This window comes from Hyaena hyaena, unplaced genomic scaffold (assembly GCF_003009895.1).
Source record: "Hyaena hyaena isolate Hyena2069 unplaced genomic scaffold, ASM300989v1 scaffold_304, whole genome shotgun sequence".
NCBI lineage: Eukaryota > Metazoa > Chordata > Mammalia > Carnivora > Hyaenidae > Hyaena > Hyaena hyaena.
In genome coordinates this window covers 1,559,124-1,573,341 of record NW_024080937.1, presented here as the reverse complement: position 1 = coordinate 1,573,341, position 14,218 = coordinate 1,559,124, and the positions used below count along the sequence as shown (strand labels likewise).

General features: G+C 37.6%; 1 protein-coding gene across 2 annotated transcripts in view; it reads right to left on the bottom strand.

Moving 5' to 3' along the window:
• Positions 1-14,218, bottom strand: part of INPP4B (inositol polyphosphate-4-phosphatase type II B) — a 367,571-nt gene that overhangs the window by 86,058 nt on the left and 267,295 nt on the right. The gene's annotated exons all lie outside the window — the stretch shown is intronic.

The following is a 14,218-nucleotide window of genomic DNA, read 5'->3' as shown; positions in this document are numbered from 1 at the left end:
CTACTTTAAACATTTTAAAAACATTAAAGCATTCAGAATAAAGTCCTAAAGCATAAAAGACCCTCCACTATCTGATCTCTGCCTACTTGTCCAGTCTCACCTCTTAGAACATCCTCACTCACAGTCTCGAGTCCCAGGTGAACTGAACACTGTGTATCTTCCCAAACCTCCATGCTCTTTCATTTCAGTGTGTTTGTAAATCCTATCTCCAGTCCTGGAGCACACTCCCTCTACCTGTCTTCCTGGCAAATACTTTATCGTCTCTGCAGACTTAATTTAGGATTTTTGTCTTCCAGGAAGTATGGATTTACTGAAGTATTGGTGGAGATTACTTCCTTTTATGCCCACAGTTCCTTGTTTTTAATGTTCTAGAACTATCCACTCACTGTTTGCCCTAAAAGAAAGGGAGCTCACTGACAGTAAGAAATTTATATTTTAATCACTGAGCCTAGCATAGAATCTAACATGTAGCAGGTATTTAATCGGTTTTAATTGAATGAGTACAGTTAAAATAAATGTGACAAAAGTTTTTACAGATAGAGACAAAAATGAAAAAATCAAGTTTTTGACAATTCAAATAGGTTTTCTTCAAATCAGGATACAACACTGAAACCATCTGTGCTTTTTGTACGTCTAGGTACCAAACATGTTTCGATTATATAATTATGACATTGGCACATGATATAGAAATAAGTTTTATTATATTTTAGTTTATTTAGATATCAAGGTCCTGATAAATGTCAAATACTATATATTCCAAACTGTTTGACATTCCATTAACATATACATAAGTTAATACTAGCATGACAATGATATCTTTTTTTTTTTTTTACAAATAGTTTATTGTCAAATTAGTTTCCACATAACACTCAGTGCTCATCCCCAAAGTGCCCTCCTCCATGCCCATCCCCCCTCCCCCCCACATCCATCAGTCCTCAGTTTTTGTCAGCATTCAAGAGTCTCTCATGGTTTGCCTCTCTCCCTTTCCCCCACCATTTCCGCCCTTCTTCTCCCCCTTGTTCCTCAGTTAAGTTCCTCCTAATCCTCCTATACGTGCAAACATATGATATTTGTCCTTCTCTGCCTGACTTATTTCACTCAGCATAACACCCTCAAGGTCCATCCATGTTGCTACACATGGCCAGATTTCATTCTCATTGCCTTGTAGTATTCCATGGTATAGACAAACCACATCTTCTTGATCCATTCATCTGTTGATGGACACTTAGGCTCTTTCCATGTTTTAGCTATTGTGGAGAGTGCTGCTATGAACATTGGGGTCCATGTGCTCCTATGCCTCAGCATTTCTGTATCCCTTGGGGAAATTCCTAGCAGTGCTATTGCTGGGTCCTAGGGGAGTTCTATTGTTAGTTTCCTGAGGAACCTCCACACTGTTTTCCAGAGGGGCTGTACCAGTTTACATTCCCACCAACAGTGTAGGAGGGTGCCCGTTTCTCCACATCCTTGCCAGCATCTAGAGTTCTCTGATTTGCTCATTTTAGCCACTCTGACTGGTGTGAGGTGGTATCTCAGTGTGGTTTTGATTTGTATTTCCCTGATGAGGAGGGATGCTGAGCATCGTTTCATGTGTCTGTTGGCCATCTGGATGTCCTCTTTGGAGAAGTGTCTGTTCAAGTCTTCTGCCCATTTCTTCACTGGGTTGTTTGTTTTTCGGGCGTGGAGTTTGGTGAGTTCCTTATAGATTCTGGATATCAACCCTTTATCTGATATGTCATTTGCAACTATCCTTTCCCATTCCGTTGGTTGCCTATTAATTTTCTGGGTTGTTTCCTTGGCTGTGCAGAAGCTTTTAATCTTGATGAGGTCCCAACAGTTTATTTTTGCTCTCGATTCCCTTGCTTTTGGGGATGTGTCAAGTAAGAAGTTGCTGCGGTGGAGGTCAAGGAGGTTGTTTCCTGCTTTCTCCTCTAGGGTGTTGATAGTTTCCTGTCTCACGTTCAGGTCCTTGATCCATTTTGAGTTGATTTTTGTGCATGGTGTGAGAAAATGATCTAGTTTCATTCTTCTGCATGTTGCTGTCCAGTTCTCCCAACACCATCTGTTAAAAAGGCTGTCTTTTTTCCATTGGATATTCTTTCCTGCTTTGTCAAAGATCAGTTGGCTGTAGACTTTTGGGCCCACTTCTGAGTTCTCAATTCTGTTCCATTGGTCTATGTGTCTGTTTTTGTGCCAATACCATACCGTCTTGATGATGACAGCTTTGTAGTAGAGGCTGAAGTCTGGGATGGTGATCCCTCCCGTTTTGGTTTTATTTTTCAGTATTACTTTGGCTATTCAGGGTCTTTTGTGGTTCCATACAAATTTTTGGATAGTTTGTTCTAGTTTTGAGAAGTATGCTGGCGCAATTTTGATTGGAATTGCATTGAATGTGTAGAGTGCTTTAGGTAGTAATGACATCTTAACTATATTTATTCTTCCTATCCATGAGCATGGAATGTTTTTCCATTTCTTTGTGTCTTCTTCAATTTCCTTCATAAGGTGTCTATAGTTTTCATCATACAGATCTCTTGTATCCTTGGTTAGGTTTATTCCGAGGTATTTTATGGTTTTTTGTGCAATTGTGAATGGGATCAGTTTCTTGATTTCTCTTTCAGTTGCTTCATCATTGGTGTATAAAAATGCAACCGATTTCTGTACGTTGATTTTGTACTCTGCAACTTGGCTGAATTCTTGGATCAGTTCTAGTAGGCTTCTGGTGGAGGCATGACAATGATATCTAATAGAAGTGTATGCATGCAGAAAAATTCATTATAAATCAGGATCTGAAATGCTATGATCTTCTTAGCACAAAAGTCTAAACTTTGTCGTGAATGATATAAGCAGTCAGTAACCAGTTAAGACTTTGGAAGAGTTATAAGGAATGATAAAAAGAATCATAATTACCATTGCACCATATCCACTGTCACTTATTTCATGCTGTGTTGTAATAAACTAGATGAAATAAACCAAAATGGTTGAAAGAATAACTAATGACCCCCACTTAATAAAAAGATGTGCTCTTGTTAATATTTAATGTAAACACTTATGTGATGCTATAATGCAAAATGCATTAGGAACATTATGAGTTATTATTAAAATATATTGTAGAATTAAGTGTTATGATAGGAATGTAAAAAAAAAAAAAACCAGTAGAGATGGAGAATCCAATGAAGGCCTATTAAATCTGTAATTATTTAATGAAGGAGTCACCTGTGAGCAGCCTTGGTTGAAAAATGAACAACAGTTCATTTTAAACAAGCATTGTCTAATAGTGATTTTTATGTCATTAGTACATGTAAAAGGGCATGTGAATGTGCATCAGCCTTTTTTTAAGAATAAAAGACATATCAGCAGACATTAAAAAGGGATGTTCCTTATTCTTATCTTTTTTTCATATTTACATTCTTTATCTCCCATTCTCTCCCACCCTCTTATTATTCTCGATATGAATGTTTAGACTGATACATACATACATACACAAGGAAGACACATAATAAATTGACAATAAATTGATGTAGATTTCTATCTTAAAAGATAACAAAGGGCAAAATGATTTTGTTCTGTGCTTAAGTCCTAGAGATGAGCTTCTACTAAAGAATCTCAAACACAAAATAAAGCTTGTGTGCAGTAGGTGGCGCTGCCTTATTAGGCAGAAGTAGAACTACTTTGTGTCACTATTCCATTCAAGCACCTGATTTATACCACTTTATTCATAGCATTGGTTTAGGTACCTTGCACCATACCATCTTGTCAATAACTTGATCAAGGGAGTTGTATGCTCTTCCTCATTAGAAAATGGAAAATAAACTTAAGGGTACACTTACTTCTCTTGAAAGACACTAAGTGACAGCTAAAATTTAAATATAGATCTTTGTTTTTCTTGAATATCTTTCTTTGCAAATTTCTTCATCAGCACCAGGATAATTTCCTTTCTCACTTCTAAACGTCTCCTCACACTTACTTAACCAGTTGATTCTTACTCATAAACTGCAATCATATAATTTAAAAAAGGAGTCCAATTTCTAGCCTTAATAGAATAAAACTGAAAACATGAAAAAATACACTGATAATATCAAACCTAGGAGCATGCTAACAATAGTTCAGTGTCTCCATTTATTATAATTACATATTCATTTTATAGGTAATATTTAAAAAAAATTACCATATAATAAAACATTAATTATAAACAAGAAAAATGTAAGTTTGTGAGGAAGGTAGAATGGCTTAAAGATTACAGTAGCAAGCTTCCAATAGAAAAGCATGAGCGAGAAAGCTAAAATTATATTTTGTTTTCTGGAAAAGAAATAATTTAAGTTCACCAGATAAAAGAAAAACCCACACTGGCAAATGCAAATTGCAATGACTAGAGGTTTTGTTCTCTGTTAATATTCACTCACTGTAAATCTCAGATTCTCAAATAAACACAATGGTGTATGACAGACCAAAGAAAAGCCGGAGTCAGTTCATAAATGGCCTTTTTGCTCCAATGAGCATTCCAAATCATTCTCACAAAGGAACAGCAAATGCTCTAGTTTTCTCCTCAAAAATATTTTTGGGAAAAGGAAAATGCTATAGTTCTTGACAGTCTTAAGATCACTGTCACTTCCCTCACCTTCCTGCCTCTCTATACTTCACAATTTACATGGCGCTCACTTGTTCTTGTGAGAAAGCCATGTTCTGTCAGAAATGAATATGGGGTTCATTCTGCACTATCTAGTCAAAATAAGAAGTCCTGAAATGCATACATCCACTCTTCTCAATTTAAGTTATTCAAATTTCAACTAAGATTTTATACAACACACACACACACACACACACACACACACACACATACACACAGAGGATACACCCAATGAAGATAGGTAGCTAGGGGCTCACCACTTTGTAGTCACTGCACCAACTCCTCTCTGGGAGCTAACCAGCTCAGCAGGCACTTAAGTGCCCACATCCTCAATTCTATCCCCTGGACTCCTTTCAGTGGCAGAGGAAAATATAAAGAGAATGTTTTAGTGTCTCTATAAAAACTTGCTGAAACTCCTTAACCCTGAGACCAACAAGCAAAGTCTTTCCTCAGGAAAACATAAAATGCATGTGGCTTAGCTGAGCTTTTCCTGAGCTTTGTGGAGTGTGCTGGAAGCCATCCAAGCAGAGCCTGTTTTCCAGCCCTTTCCTTGCTTCTATAACATATTCAAGTGACGCTCAGTGAAAAATTCAAAGAAAGACTGCCAGGTGCCCCCCTCACCTCCTCCATACGCCATCTATTTCCTCTACAGGATGTTCACGTCCTCTGAGTTCAATGGCTCTTATGTTACTCAGGAGGAAAATAAAAGAGCCAAATACCAACCAACTGTAGCAGAGCATAATGCTTTCTTTCCAATTCCTGAGCCATTTTCTTCTCAGGTACTTGGTCTTCTTTGCTCATTTAAAATAATTAACTTCACACAAGCTTGTTGCATTGTTATTTTTGTTATCACAACTTTTCAGACAGCAGAAAAGCTAAAAGATTGCGTGCCCATTAAACTTTATGCAAAGAGATAAGAGAAGAAATGAGCCCAGCTTTTAGGATTCACCTCCGTTAAGAATGGTGAACTGTGAAGCTAAGCAATTAGAATAGCCTCTAGGGAGGGTGATAAAATCCCCAAGGTTGTGAGAACAGAGATCAAACTCATAGCCAACAGGGCTTTTATACTGTGCTCAACTCAGGTAGTACAGGATTGACATTGGGTTTATAGTTGGGGTGCAGGGGTGGAAAATTTCATGATCCCTGCTCAGAGTTCTGTTGCTTTTGATGGATCTCTGTCTTATATCACCACAGATATAGCTACCTTTGTGCCCCAGTGGGTGAAAGACCTCTTTCAGGCACAATTCTACAATGTGACCATCATAACTTAGAAGGGTCAACCAAAGGCTTCCTCTCCAGACACCTAAGAGCTAAACTCTTTTGTGTGAGTATAATACATGTGGCCAACTTTGGTCATAGATCCTGGACACCTACCCACATGAAGCCTCCAAGTATCTGGACATACTCCAGGATATAGGCTAATCAGATAATGGATGGATAATCAGGAAAAAAAAAAAAAAAAAGCACCTGCTGAGACCTGGTTGTCTAGAACATCTTCCCCAACCACTCAGAATGTCCTCTGAGCCTTCTTAAGCCCTTGTCCATCTTTATCATCTATCTCTTGGCTCTGGTCCAGGAACCAAAAAAATCAATCTGTATTTATATCACTTTAACAAATGCTAACCTGTCTTCCTTTTATCACTTTCCCTCCTTTCTTCACTGCCACCATGAGAAATAGAGTCATCTGTTAGATAGATAGAACCTTTTGGAAGTGAGGTCCTATGGGTGACACTTATATTTATAACTCATGACCCCCACTCTCAAGGGGCTTAAAATATACAAGGAAAAGTAAGAGGTGCAAAGTAATATCTACTATATAAGGGAGTCTGATAAGTGCTATAAAAATTGAGACTGTGACAAAACAAGTTTAGAAGAACTAAGAGTTTAGAGGCAACAGAGTTCATCTTTGGTAAGAGGATCATAGTCATTCATGGTTGTGTTGTTTGCTGAACATTTGAAGGAAGTCAAATGTGGAGGGAGTTCAGGGAAGCTGCAGGTAGTGAACATTCATAAAACAAAGCTTTGTAGGAACAGTCTGGGAGAAGTGGATGATTTGATAAGTCCCAGAAACAGCTGCCATAAACTGATTGAAGGTACCGTGCAGGGATTGGAAGGGAGGAGAGGAGGAGCTAACATTTCTGAAAGTCTTAGACAAGGCAGGAGTACAGTAGAAATAAGTGTTGAGCCTGAAGCTATGGGAGGAAGGGAAAAACAATAAAAAACTTAGTGGGCAGTCATCATAACAGGGATAGAGAAAGAGGCAAGTAGGGCTGGGGAGGGAAACAGGAAGGTACAAAGTATATGTGAGCAGAGAGCCAAAAGCTAAGAAGTAAGGCCAAATCTAGAAATACTAGAAATCTAGAAATATCAGGCAGGGCAAAAGGAAGTAGGGTTTATGGTGACCCTGGGGGGAAAGTCGCACAGAGAGCAGTCTATGTCTTCTGAGTGGTTTAAAGGCCACAGGGGTATTTACACAAAGGACAGACACGAATCTTAAAATGTAATCATCATACTGTCCACTGAACTATGATCCAAGGTAAGCGACTGATCTTGGCACCTTCCAGATGTATTAGAAATGAGTGTACTGCTCAACTTGAAACAAGCTGCTAGAAGAACAAAGGCAACCTTTTCTTGTGGCAAGGGAACTTTGTTTGTTTAAATCCTGCCAGCTTGAGAACACAGTGTCATAAAACTTTCCAATCTTGCTCTTAGAAAAATAGCGAAGGAAATGCATCAACTGATATCCTGGTTAAATTTCTCATTTTGTAGCACAGGGTTGAAAGCCTTAAGTAAATTCTGCTAAGACAGTTTCCAGGAACTAAATCCATTAATCAAACAAGCTATGTATTTATTGTAGCACAAAAGTTTTGAATTGGGGGTTGTGATGAACCTGGAAAAGTCACACACTCATATCCATTGGGCTTATTTTGCCTTTTGGCCTTAAAAAAAAAAAAAGCCCATAACAGGACTCTGGCCTGCAAATACGATGAACATTTAAGAATAAGCTGCATAGGTCGTAGATTACTGAGCAACCTGAAATCACCAATACATCTGCACCAGATAGCTTCTGTAATTTAAATTTTGTGCAGTATCTCAGACTAAGAAGAGAGAAGGAATGGATATTCAGTTGGCTGAAAAATGATCCAGAGAAGGGAAGAGGAAAGGCATTTCTATCCTCCAGGTGAGTGTAGGGGCTTTCTAGTAAACTTTAAGGCCCTTGGAATATAGTGCACCATTTTAAAAAATTATTTTACAAAGTAATAAAGTCTCATGTAAATAGATTTAATTTATAAGAGCTGAGAGAGCAGACAAGTAACTAAACATAATGTAAATGATACTACTTCTCAGGCCATTCCATTCAATAATCATATGTCCCAATGTTCCCACATGGGAAATATGAATCTCTTTCTCTATCTCAGTTTTATTGTTGGTGTGAGCATCACCAGATTTATGATAATTTAAGTAATTTTAAGTAAGTGCAATTTTTGAATATGTGGCAATTCTTAATTTCTACCTAAGATACCATTCCATAGTAAATGATTAAGAGATATCTACAGAATTGATTTTCAAAAAGTCATCTCTCAATATCACTAACGCTTTTTCCTAGAAAGAACAGAAGCAGTGTAGTATAGTGGTCAGTAGAACAGGCTCCCAGTGGAGACCACTGGGGTCGGAAGCCAGGCTCTGCCACCGGATGGGGCTTGACAGTGTGCATGTAATTCACCTTTCTACTTCTTCGTTTATTAATTGTGTAGAATTATCCCTATGTGTGTTACAAGAATTAAATAATATAGACAAAATTTTTTTAAAGTTTCCAGCACATACGAAGAAACCCCAAAATGTTAGCTACAATCTTAAAAAATTAGTACAATCACAAAGCAATTTTTATACGTTGCCCATTGTCTGCCCACCTGCTAACATTTGTTGCTTATGCTCTGCTTTCTCTCCTGTTTCTGAGGATAAACTGTGTTCTCCAGCTAAGACCACCAACTCCTCTTTCTGTACACCAGATCTCATCTCCTATCACCTATTTTAAAAGTATCGCTCAAGCAATTTTCTCCCCTTTCCCCTAGATCATCAATATTTCCTTTTTTCATAGAGATTCCCATCAGCACATAAACATGCCCTTATCTTCCCCGTCTTTCAAAAACAATCCCGTCTTGACCCTACTTCCTTCTGCAGCTTCCATCTTCATTCTCTGCTTCCTTTCATGATGAAACTCCTCAAAAAGTTGTCTATACACGCTGTCTCCAGTTCTTTTTCTTTCTCTTCCTCTTAACCACTTCACTTACATTTTACTCCTTATCCACTCTAGTGAATTGTCATCACTGTCACCAGTGACTTCTACACTGATAAATCCAAAGTCGCTTAGTCCACATTCCACTTGACCTTTGGCAGCATTAGGCATGTTGAACACTCCCTCCTGGAGTCTCTCACCCTGGATTTCAGTTTATCATATTCTCCTAAAATCCTCCTACCTTATTGGCCATTCCTTATCCCACTCCGTTGCTGGTTCCTCCACTTATTTTTGACCCTTTTACATTGGAACATCCCCAGCATAATCTGTACGTTAATTTCCTTTTCTCTGAACACTCAATCCATTGTTGACATTTTTCAGTTTCATGGTTTTGAGTACCATTTATATGTTGGCAATTTCCAAATTTAGACCTTTTTCATTAAATTTTTAACTTTTAATTCTAGTATAGTTAACATACACTGTTATATTAGTTTTGGGTGTATCATATAGTGATTTACTCAGTGCTCATCATGAGAAAAGTACTCTTTATCCAAATGTATATCTTTAACCTGAACCTCTCTCTTGAACTGACTCTTATATCTAACTGCATACTTGATATTTCTATGTAAATTTGGCATTTCCCAAATGAACTCCTCTTCACCACAAACCCTGTTCTACCCAGTCTTCCTCATCCTTCCCGATACTTAATGCTAAAAATGTTGAATCATTCTCAACTCCTTCTGTTCTTTCATTCTCTCACCCAAACCATCAGAAGAGCCCATCAGCACTACCTTCAAAATAGGTGCAGAGTCCAAACACTTTTTATCACCTCCACTGCCACCTTCTTCTTGGTCCAAGCCATTATCATGTCTCACCTACATATTTAGATAAGCTTTCCAACTTGTCTATACCCAATTCTATCATTTCCATCTATAGTCTAATCTCAACATAACACCTTAGGTGTTGAAATCTATGTCATATTAGGTTAATCCTCTGCTCAAAACTCTGATTGCTCTAATTTTTCTCAGCGTAAAAGTCAAAGTCAGTACAAAGGCCCTACATGAAACTTTCTCCAGGTTACCTAGATAAATTCATATTCTACTCTTTTCCCTCCCCCTTCTCTATTCAAACTGGCATTTGTACTGTTTTCTGATCATGGCAGGACCAGTACTATCTCAAGTATTTTGCACCAGCTGTTTTCTGTGTCCAGTATATACTTCCCCAAGATGTCCACATGGCTCATATCTTTTCCTCTTTGTGTCTTTGTTCTAACATCAACTTCTCAATAAAGGCATTGACTACTTCCCTTAAACGTCAATTTCCAACCTCCAACAATATTCCAAAACCCTCTAATTTGGTTCATATTTTTCTACATCATTTGCCACCATTAATACCTTGTGTAATACCTTTATTTCTTATGTTTTAATGTCTCTCTGGTACAAACATATGGCAGGGCAGATTCTTTTTCCTGCTTTGTTTATTGTTGTATCCTCAGTGTCTGGAATAGTGCCTGGCACATAGTAGGTACTCAATTAAAATATGTTGAATGACTGAAAGAAAAAAATCACTTCAAATAAATGTGACACCTTTATGATCATAAAACATTAGAATTGGAAGAGACTTTCAAAACTTTGCAGATGATCTTTATTTTACCAGGAAAGTAAGGTCCAAAGAATGTAAGTGATCTGTCAAAGGTTATAGCCAAAAAAGTAAACTGAGGACTTGCTAAGAATCTTGGGCCTGAGTCAAGTGTTGTTTTGTTACATTATAATTCATTGCCCAATTTTTAAGGGACACATTTTAAGGGACAGTTTTCTGAGAGGATATTTGAAAATTTCATAATGTACAATTATTATTGAAATCCTAATTTTATAATAAAAAGTATCTGTGGTATCTTTCAATTATTTTTTACTGTTCGGTTTTTTTAAGCCGGTAAGTATACTGTAAAAGATTTTTTTACCTGTTGACCTCTGAGTTTTTAAAAGCCTGACTCATTGATGCTTCTTTCCCAATGTAATACTAATCATTTATGTGAAGAAATTCATAAAATTCATGAATATTAATATTTAAGTCCTTTGATGAAAATGATGCTTTTTGCTTGTATCTTTGCACTTTACAAAATAAAAGATGTGTTTCATATTATAAAACCACTGAAATAATTATCTAATGATAAATTGATAATTTGAGTATGAGTTCTGATAATATAATGATTTTCAGGTATGTATGCATAAATATGCACATATGTTGCAGATATTCACTTAATAATATGAAAATTACCTGCCTAAGCATTTCTCATCAGGTAGCAGTTATAGATCAAGGTGACTAGGCTTTTATTTCATAATACTGGCCTCTATGAATTGCCAAGAATTATGTTAGGTTCTGGAGATTCAAGAGCAAACCACAAATACTTGATATATTTTCTCACAGAGCCAAGTCTAGTATAGGAGGTAACATTTAAAACAGCATTCTCAATAAGCCAGAGATTCAGAGGCTGCAAAATCGTGGCCCATGGCCCAGTCATATTTAACCCTCATTGGTATTTTATTTGGCCGTCCTCACAATTTTATAATTCTTAAAAGTCAATTATTGACCTTTAAGAAATTTGAATGTTTCATATAAAAATTCAGATTTACTTGAAAAATCAGAAGATAATGGCAGCTTTGGGTTCAAATTCCTTTGTGCGAATGATTGGCTGAATCTGAGTGGTGGCCCACTTTTGAAGGGATATATACTTCCTAGTTTGCCCCAGTGTCCAACCATCCAATTCACTTGACTCATTCATGTTACCCTGTATGAGGCCCAAGGGACTTTGTATTTGAAACCCTTGTAGAAAGTGTGACTGCATAATTTTCAGAATTCAATGAAAAAATCAAAATGTGAGAGACCCCTGTTCAAAAGGAGAAAACAACCTTTCTCCTTTCTTGCTCAGTAGTATCTCTCTCAACCTGTCATGGTTGAGATTCTACTTACCCTTTCATGTCATACTCCCTTTGGCATTGTGGCACATGTATATAGAGTATCAAAGGTACCCAGCCTGATCCTGACTATCTCACATCTGCACTCAGGCCCGTTGGCAGGTGAGGATGGGGTCAGAAAGAGGTCACTGGGTTAGGAGAAGGATGGGGAAACTGGGCAGGCATTGGAGAAAATGGGAGGCAGAAGTGTAGGTGAATTAAATCTCACAGTTCCAGACATGGCTTCCATTGCCCTATTGGACTTTTTTTAAAACACTAAATTTTTGAGAAGGCAAGATGGTGACTACAGGGTATTAAACCCATAGCAGATGGCCCTGCTGTGTGAAGAACCCTGTGCACTTGCACTGGTCCCACACTCATAAAACCAGCTCTGGCATGGATGACCAGAGAAGGTTCCCCAGAGGATGTGAAGCTTGAGTTTGTGGAAAGTAGAGATGGGCAAATCTTTGAAGGCCTAGCAGTGAAAAGTATAAGGTGAGGTCTCAAAAGCATCCAGTGTGACTAGATTATGAAGGATGAGGTACAATGAGGTGGAAGAAAATGACAATGCTATGAATTAGCAAGTGGGGGTATAGAAGTTTAGGGCTTTGGAAGATCAGGAAAAAATTTAGCAAACAAGTAAAGTATTAGATATGACTGATATCCAGACATAAAGTAAGTCCATATGCAGAGCTGCTCTTAAGATCTAAGCATTTCTTGCCAACAGTTACTCTGAGGGTCCAGATTCTTTTTGACAAATTCAATCAGAAATCCTTTGCCTGGACTTGTATCCTTGCTCAGATATCTACCAGTTCTGTGATCTTAGAAGTATTGCTTAACTTCTTCATCTATTAAATGAGGATAAAAATAGAACCTCCCTTACAAACGTGTTGTAAGGAGAGAGGCTTAACAAGTGCTTGTCACATAAATGTGAATGAAGGAAGGTTTAACAAAGTAATGTGATTATTTTCTCTCTTGATATCTTGGTTTGATACCCAAGTTGCACGTGATTTTTAACCATTAGTGCCTCCTAGTCCTCAGGTTAAGGCTATCTCTATGACCCATATCTCTGTATTATGGATTTGCTTAATATTTTCCTCTTACTTCTCTTCTCATTTTATTCAGTTTCAGCTATGTACCTGCTAATGACTCTTAAATGCATACTTCATCTTCTAAGTTCTTTATCTTATATATTCTATCTTTGAAAAATCTCTGTGTATCTTCTTTTATTTTCATTCATTTTTTCAATATTTATTTATTTTTGAGAGAGAGAGAGAGAGAGAGAGAGAGAGCAGGAGAGGGGCAGAGAGAGAGGGAGATACAGAGTCTGAAGCAAGTTTCAGGTTATGAGCTGTCAGCACAGAGCCTGATGTGGGGCTGGAACCCATGAATGGTGAGATCATGACCTGAGCTGAAGTCAGATGCTTAGCCAACTGAGCCACCCAGGTGTCCTTTGTGTATCTTCTTTTAAATATAACTTGTTCACCCAGGAGACTGTAAGAGAAGGGTTATTACTGCATGACACAGGGTAGATGCTCAACAAATATATATTGAATTAACAAAAGTATCTTCTTCTTTATTTTTCAGCTAACACAAATTTAGTGTGTCTCATCCATAAACTTAATGCCATGAGCTATTTTACACGTAATTGTGTTAATTAATTAATTGTTCTAATCCTTAATTATTTCTAATTTATTAGGCAGACAACTACTCTGGCCAACCAAAGATAAAAGATAGGAGATAGGGATACATGGGTGGCTCAGTTGATTAAGAGTCCTACTTCAGCTCAGGTCATGATCTCATGGTTCATGGGTTCAAGCCCTGTTGTCAGCTCAGAACTTCCTTTGGATCCTCTGTCTCCCTCTGCCCTTCCCCCTTTCACATACACATACTCTCCCTCTAACTCAAAATAAATACATAAGCATTTAAATATGTATATAAAAGAGGTTTGCTAAAAGAAGTGATTTGCTAAAACTTTAGATTTGTTCCTATTTGGAGGTTATGCTACATTTCTTTCAGATGACTAATCTTTGGCATTAGGAAGCCATTGATAATTAGTGATAAATTACTGATAATTTTTTTTTTGGTAGTTACCAACAACTGTGTTAACTGGAGGCAGACAGAGATGAAGTAAAAGGTGTGGAGAAAAAATGAATTCTCAGATCCTAGTAGGAAATGTACATGTAAACGAAAAGAAAACTAGGAGACAGGAAAGGACATGCGTATCAGTGAGCGTGAAACCCTAACCAGTAGTAAGTAGACTAATTTTGTGATCTGCAGGGATGTTTACCTCTGTATGAGGAAGCAGTGATGACATGAAGCCAGCATGGGCTCACTGAGAAAAGTCACATCATAGGAACTTCTTGCCCTTTTGGATAGGACTTACAGCTGGGCATATTCGAAAAA